Source organism: Nicotiana attenuata, unplaced genomic scaffold, assembly GCF_001879085.1.
Source record: "Nicotiana attenuata strain UT unplaced genomic scaffold, NIATTr2, whole genome shotgun sequence".
NCBI lineage: Eukaryota > Viridiplantae > Streptophyta > Magnoliopsida > Solanales > Solanaceae > Nicotiana > Nicotiana attenuata.
This window is the reverse complement of record NW_017675142.1, coordinates 37415-45399: the sequence shown is the minus strand read 5'-3', so window position 1 is coordinate 45399 and position 7985 is coordinate 37415. Positions and strand designations below refer to the sequence as shown.

The window sequence follows — 7985 nt, the reverse complement described above, 5'->3', positions numbered from 1 at the left end:
TTTTTTTTTTTTTTTTTTTTTTTTTTTTTTTTTTTTTTTTTTTTTTTTTTTTTTTTTTACCTTTTTTCTTCTGCGGATACTAGAACCTTCATACATAAATCCTTAGGCATTTTGCATTGTTTTCTTCCTGCAATCATTTTTTCTATTCAAAACTCTATTGCTCTGGATATGTTTCCAGAATCCTTTCTATATTTAACTGAATTCCGACTCGGCTTCTACAAATACAAGTGGAAAAGAACTTGTGCGGCACAGAAAAGGTAAACTTGTTCGGGGCACGTTTCAAACCTTAATTTGCTCAGTAATTTTGACAAGATGGGACTAATGATGCTATTATTGCTCAGTACTTCTGGCAAGATGCTATTCATGACGCTCCACTCCATAATAGCAATTCAAGTAAGCTTCATATTAATCAAAAAACTCATCTACTACATGGATCCAAGTCACTGATTGAAAGATTTACAACGTAACATTCCGCACAAAATATTTGTACAACAGAAAATGCTCTTTGTTACTGGACGAAAATTTTGGTGGATTTACATACTGCTTCAAGTTCCAGACAACAGTAAAAATACTGCTTCAAGTTCCAGACAACAATAAAATTCTGCTTCAAGATCCAGATAACAGTGTCAAAACAAGCAATGAACAGGAAGGACTAATCAATTCCCAAGCCGGAGTAAGGCTCAAAGCCGCCCTGACAAGTATAGACAGACAGAAGAGTGGCAAGGTTAGCTAAGACACATACTCAACATTCTCCTCAAGGATTGCTATAGACACTATTACCATTAAATCGTGAAACTGAATTACCTTCCTAGCTAATAGAAATATTTGATAGATGTTAAAACTGTATAATTTAAAAAGGGAGACCCCAAATCTAACTGGTGTTAGTATTCGCATGTAAAAGAAGTAGAATTGTATGTATAAAGCTTTAAACTTTAAGGAGCTGATTACTATTAGTGTTATTTAAGTTTCCTCACTCGTTAAACCACTGCCTAAATCTCGTAAATCTGTGGAGTTCCTAAGTTATTTCCAGAAGCAATTAAAAAATCACATAAGAATCATAAAAGAGTGCAGCTTAAATCAAGGTGTTGCAAGACTTATAGAACTTTAATAATGAAAAAAAAGGTGTGATTTTTTCTCCATGTCATTTAACAATGCCATGATAGCTTTGCTCTTCTAGTTAGTAGAAAGGAAAAAGGAATGAAACTTCGCTTGCTCTACCTTGTACTATTTTAAACAAATCCGATGACATAACGCCATATTATCCCGCAATTCAAAATAGGAAGGAAAAGGATAACTAATGGAACAGGACAGATAAGGGTTATCAAACCATTGTTTAACTAGTTCATCTTAAAAGAGAAGCTCAAACTTACTGCACAGTCATCATGGACACGCCAAATCGTTTCGCCCAAGAGGTTTGCAACAGACAAGATGGTCAGCTGGGGAAAATAGTTTTGTTCTGCCACCGGAATGGTATTTGTGATAATTACCTCCTGAAACAGTCCACTCGACAACCTCTCTATCGCAGGAGGGCTGCAAAACATAGATTAAGATCCAGGCTTCAGATCCCAGCAAAGGCAACAAAAACAGTAGGTGTATCTTCCCATTCGCCTAAGCCTTGGCGGACAGAGTTACCAGGTACCTGTACTGGTGGGAGGTAGCAGGTATCCGATGGAATAATCAAGGGACGCACACCACCCTTATCAAAAAAGGTATCATGCAAAGTTCACCCACAAGTTGGGCAGCCTAGCATCTCGACATCCAAAGTCTTATCTTGAAGGATACAATGCAAACATTGCTCTAGTGCCCTAGTGATTTAATTACAATCGAAGGATTGGGATGGGCATTCTTTTTCCCCCTTCCCTATTTATTTTTGTGCCAAAGGATTTCCATTAGCAAATTGATGCAGTTCTGAGAATAGACCAATAACTTATTGTATCGGGATTTATAGTGTACATGCGTTCATCACCACTTACTGAAACAGATGTGATTAAGCAATTTCAGGCTAATAATGACGATATGGAAGGGAAAGTCTTTTCATTAAGATATGCAAGCCCAAAATTGATGAACCATAAGTACCTGAAAACCGCATGAGTGGTGCATGCATAAACTTCCCTGGCTCCTTCTTGATGTAAAAGGGCAGCTCCTTTTGCAATAGTACCTGAAAACAATTACACCGTGTCAATATCTAACTATATATACATATATTTATATATATATATATATATATATATATATAGATTAATAAAGTCAATATATGCTTATTGAATGGTTTTACCTTAACGGAGTGGTTAATCTTGGCGAAACGTGATCCTCGGCCGACTTTTTGTGGGCTTTTTCCCGCTTATTTTACTTTTTTACGGAAGAAAAAAAACCTTTTTTATAAGAAAAACGAAATTATTGTTAGGTTAGTGAAAAAAATTAGGAACCAGCTGGCTGTATACGTCTTATCAGAGGCGGATCCAGGATTTCAAGAGGATGGGCACACTGTTGTAAAGAGGTATATCTAGAATTTATATTTGACGGGTTTAACTTTAGTGTCTTACCATAAATCCACTACACTTTTAAAATTGTAGGTTCAAAATTAAGTTATAGTAAATTTCACATATATTTATACTCCATGTTGAACACAAGACCGTTCGGATTGGGTTCTGAACCGCCAATTTCACTTGTAAAGGTGCACCCAATAATAATTACACCATAAGAATTTATGAGCATGGGTACACACACATATGTTTAAGTAATTTTGAAGAAATATAACGTTATTATACAGGATTTAGGGAAATGAGTATGGGTTCACGTGAACCCCTCAAGCTGGATACAGGGCGGCTCAACAATTTTTGCGGCCTAAAGCCAACATTGATGAGGGCCTTAAATTATATATGTATAAAATGGTAAATACTTACCCACACCGGGTGTTTATACCAAACTATATTAACTCACCATAGTTAATTAATTTAATTAGATGAGAATGGATATAATTTACCATGGTTAAATGATTGAAGTTCATATGCAAGATGTAATGTATCTATTGGTTTGGTGTAAACACCCGGTGCGGGTAAGTTTTTACCTGTATAAAATACCTATTTGAAGTCTAGTTAATTTCCTCATGTTTTGAGATGCAAAATTTTTACGTAAGAATTATTTACAATCATTTCTCCTAATAATCCTTTTTGGGACTGTGTTATAGTTTTAACTTTTTTTCTTTTTTAAGTTTTGAACAACCTAATTCATATCTCTAGTTGACATATTTATTTTAATACATAAATTTGAAATTAAAATAATAGGAGTAACAAATATTAGATAAAAATAACACTTGAAGGTAGAAAAATAGAATCCAATTCAAGAAAAATGATGATTAAATTCCAAAATATCTTTTACTGCTTCAATAACTCTTCGCAATGCTTGAAACGTAAGAAAAAAAAGTGTGCAATATATTTTATGAAAGTACTCTTAAGCTATGATTTTTCAGAAAATAATATTAATATAACTTGTCAGACTTGGACTTGGAAATCAAGAAAAAAAAATATACAAATGTTATGTAAGAGATTAACTCTTGGACAAACCAAGAAAGAGAGTAAATAGTATATAATATAATCTACATATTTTCTAATTAAATAAAAAAGATAAGAAGTGAAATATAATGATTTCCCTATATTTTGTTCACAGTAAGAGGATTAGAACTTAGAAGAGTTATTTACTAGTAAAATTTTACTCAAAAAGTTAATTTTCCTTTTATATAGTAAAAAAATCTACTTTTTCTACTTAAAAGTACTCATTATTTTCCACACCCACAGAAAATAATTTATTAACCTATTAATGATAAAAAATGGGGCCCCGAAATTTGGGGGCAGGCTTTACCCTAAAGCCGGCAGTGGCTGACTGGCTGTTTGGACATAAAGAATTTTTTACTTTTTTTCGAAAATTTTTCATTTATTTCCAAATCAGCTGTTTGGCCATAAAGTTTTCAATTTTCACTTGAAAATAAGTTATAAAATTTTTCGAATAAATTTAAAAACTCTAAAAGCTGTTTTCAAAATTTTCTTTCACATCACTCACAAAAATTCAAAAATAATCAAAAATTATATTCATGTCCAAACACAACTCTAATTTTCAAATACCATTTCCACTTGATTTTTTTTTTTTTACTTCTTTTCGAAATTTTACAATTCTTATGTCCAAACGCCCACTTAGGCCTCATTTATTTTTTTTAAGATTAAGACGTCTGAATCTAAATACACATCTGAATATCAAGATGTGTATTAAGATTAAGACATCTGAATCTGAATACACATCTGAATATATTAAGATGTGTATTAAGATCTGAATAGAAATAATTAAGACTGTTTGATTTTTAACATCTGAATGTTAAAATTTATCTTTATTTGAAAATTAATAAACATAAAATTCAAATGAAATACTAACTAATCTAATATTCTATCAATAAAATATATATTTTTTTAAAATATGATAGTTGTTGGTGGTGATGGTTAACGAGTGAATGTCGACTAGAGGCGGTGGTTGGTGGTAGTTTTGGTTGATGATGGTGGTTCATGCTAGTAGCTAGTAGTGATTGGTAGTGGTGGCGATTATGATTGAGGATGGTGGTGGTGGGTGGTGATAGTTAATAATGGCAGGTGGTGGTAATAGTTGTGACTCAGGAAGGTGGTGGGTGGGTGGTGGTAGGTTATAAGATGGGCAGTACCGGCTGTGGTTGTTGATGGTGATGGGGTGGTCAGTTGTGGTAGTTGAGGTGGATGAGTGTTGATTGTGGGTGAGAATGATGGTGGTCGGAGTGGTGGGGATAGTGGGTGGTGATGGTTGATAATGGTGGCGGCTATGATTGAGGATGATGGTGGCGTGGTGGTGGTGGTGGTGGTGACATGGTGGTAGTTGATAATGGTAGGCGGTGGCGGCAGTTAATAATGAATATGTGATAGCATCTTAATTAAATTAAGTCTCTGTTATAGATCTTAATCATACGGACCTATTCAGACCCTAAATGGTTGTGAAGTAAAAAAAATAAACACACTTAATGATTAAGATCTGAATAATTAAGATTCAGATTTCAAAAATAAACGCACTTAATATCTGAGATCTGAATGATTAAGATTCAAACCTCCATTAAGTGCAAACAAATGAGGCCTTAGAATGAAGGGATTTTTTCCTAACTATACCATATATGAAACCTTATTACCAAAAATGTGCATTGTTTGTTAATTACCCGCCCAGTCCACGTTTTGTCTACAAATTTTGTACCATTCGACTATTAAGCATTAAAAGGGCAGAATATTTCCTAAAATTAAGGAGAGAATCTTGGTGTTAATTGATTCTACATTAAATTTAATTTTTAAAAAGGGAAAGGAGATTTCTCATCTGCGTATTTTTCTCCAGAACTACAATTCAAATTCTCGAGAAAAAAAAAAGAACGAACAATTCAAATTTTCGAGTTTCAATAACTCAAAGTTGAAAAAATCTGTTCTTCGTCGTTTCTTCTATCACGGAGGTTTGAGAGACTTCAATACCAAGTTCCGTTGCAGCAGGATTAGGGGTGTTTGAGGATCCTGATCCACCGCCCTCTACATATACCCTTATCTTCTACTGATCCTCCCACCGCAACTGATCAACCCCTTCAACATCTTCAAGGCTAAGATCAAAATGAAGTCAATAATTAAAGTCCTTTCTAGTATCGCTAAACCACATCGTAACTGCATTTTTCTAGAAAAGAAAATGGCATACGATTTTATCTGCTTTGCTTTCCTCAAGATGCAGCTAGCATGATGTCACATCTGATTCAAAAAAACAAGCACCAATTAAATGGACATAAAGTGGAGAGTTCAAAGGCAGATCAACGACAATAACTTAAAGCTTGTAAACAACAACAAAAATGAGAAGAAAAAAATAACAACAATAGGTCTTCTTAGTTTTATAATATTATCTACAAATTTACTACATATATCTACAATTTGACTACAATTTCTTTATTTGGTGCAGGAAAAAAATATTTTAATATACAGTGTCTCCAGATTGTAGATAAATTGTAGGCAAATTGTAGTTTACTTATAGTTTGTAGTTAATTTGTAGATAAATTGTAGATATATTGTAGATACTATATTTTTAATATTGTAATTTTTTTTTCTTTGTGTTTGTTCTGAAAATGTAGGTGAGGGCTTCAACAGATCATATACATACTGTGTTGGATGGTGTGAAGCGGTACATTGTGTGTCTAGAAAACAAGAAATATAGCTGTGGCCAATTCCAACTTGAAGAACTTCCATGTGTAAATTGTTTCCAGATTGTAGTTATAATGTAGGTTAAATGTAGTTAATTTGTAGTTTTTGTAAAATTTTGTAGACAATTTGCAGATTAATTATGGATGTCACATTTCTACAATTTGCTTTTCATCTACAAAATTTCTATAAAAACTACAAATAAACTATAATTGCACCCACACTGTCACACTTATATTGGGTCAGATGTTTGTTAACCAAGTTTTTTCCTAGTTTGGTTAAGAACTTGTGTATCAATGCCGGATAAGTGTGACACTTGAAGAATCTCTACCTTTAAAGAACCTCTAAACTGCCTAAAAAGACAATTTATTTAATATTGAAATAATATAGACAAAATGGAGCCGGAGGTTACAGAAGATTCATATGGCTACCCCATAAATTTACAATTGAGAATTGTTGATTGATCGATTGAGGAAGTCTTCTATGTTCATCGTCTAATTCAACTTCGCTTACTGCCTCCATTTTCAAATCTTCCTCCATCTTTGAGCCTTTCTTCTACTTCCCTAACCCCAACAGAGACGCAGAGAAACACTTCGAAGATTTGATTAATTTGATTTGATTTTGCCGCTGGTATTTGGTATTTGCCGGAGTGAGAGATTACTTCCATCTGTTTAAATGCAAGGGATTTTTACGGCGCTGGTCAGATCTTAGGAATTAAGGGGAGAGAGAAACGTGGGATATATGGATACCTTTAATTAAGGAGTAAAAACTGCCCATTAATTAGACCTTTAATTAAGTATAGTATAGGATTGGTAATTTGGTATACGGGTTTGTAATTAAATCAAACCTTAAACATGGAGGGTAAAAAGGTTTCCTATGTGGTATAGGAATGCATTTTTTCCTAACTATACCATATATGAAACCTTATTACCAAAAATGTGCATTGTTTGTCAATTACCCGCCCAGTCTACGTTTTGCCTACAAATTTTGTACCATTCGACTATTAGGCATTAAAAGGGCAGAATATTCCATAAAATTAAGGAGAGAATCTTGGTGTTAATTGATTCTACATTAAATTCAATTTTTAAAAAGGGAAAGGAGATTTCTCATCTGCGTATTTTTCTCCAGAACTACAATTCAAATTCTCGAAAAAAAAAGAACGAACAATTCAAATTTTCGAGTTTCAACAACTCAAAGTTGAAAAAATCTGTTCTTCGTCGTTTCTTCTATCATGGGAGGTTTGAGAGACTTCAATACCAAGTTCCGTTGCAGCAGGATTAGGGGTGTTTGAGGATCCTGATCCACCACCCTCTACATATACCCTTATCTTCTACTGATCCTCCCACTGCAACTGATCAACCCCTTCAACATCTTCAAGGCTAAGATCAAAATGAAGTCAATAATTAAAGTCCTTTCTAGTATCGCTAAACCACATCTTAACTGCATTTTTCTAGAAAAGAAAATGGCATACGATTTTATCTGCTTTGCTTTCCTCAAGATGCAGCTAGCATGATGTCACATCTGATTCAAAAAAACAAGCACCAATTAAATGGACATAAAGTGGAGAGTTCAAAGGCAGATCAATGACAATAACTTAAAGCTTGTAAACAACAACAAAAATGAGAAGAAAAAGATAACAGCAATAGGTCTTCTTAGTTTTATAATATTATCTACAAATTTACTACATATACCTACAATTTGACTACAATTTCTTTATTTGGTGCAGGAAAAAAATATTTTAATATACAGTGTCTCCAG

The 7985-nt window shown here is 33.5% G+C and overlaps 1 long non-coding RNA gene across 1 annotated transcript; it reads right to left on the bottom strand.

Moving 5' to 3' along the window:
• Positions 1 to 379: 379 nt before the first annotated feature.
• Positions 380 to 2159, bottom strand: LOC109219728. Its single transcript, XR_002066980.1, has 3 exons — positions 2077 to 2159; positions 1371 to 1530; positions 380 to 691 (listed from the first exon to the last, which is right to left on the bottom strand). It is a non-coding gene; the product is annotated as an uncharacterized LOC109219728 (long non-coding RNA).
• Between the last annotated feature and the right edge of the window lie 5826 nt (positions 2160 to 7985).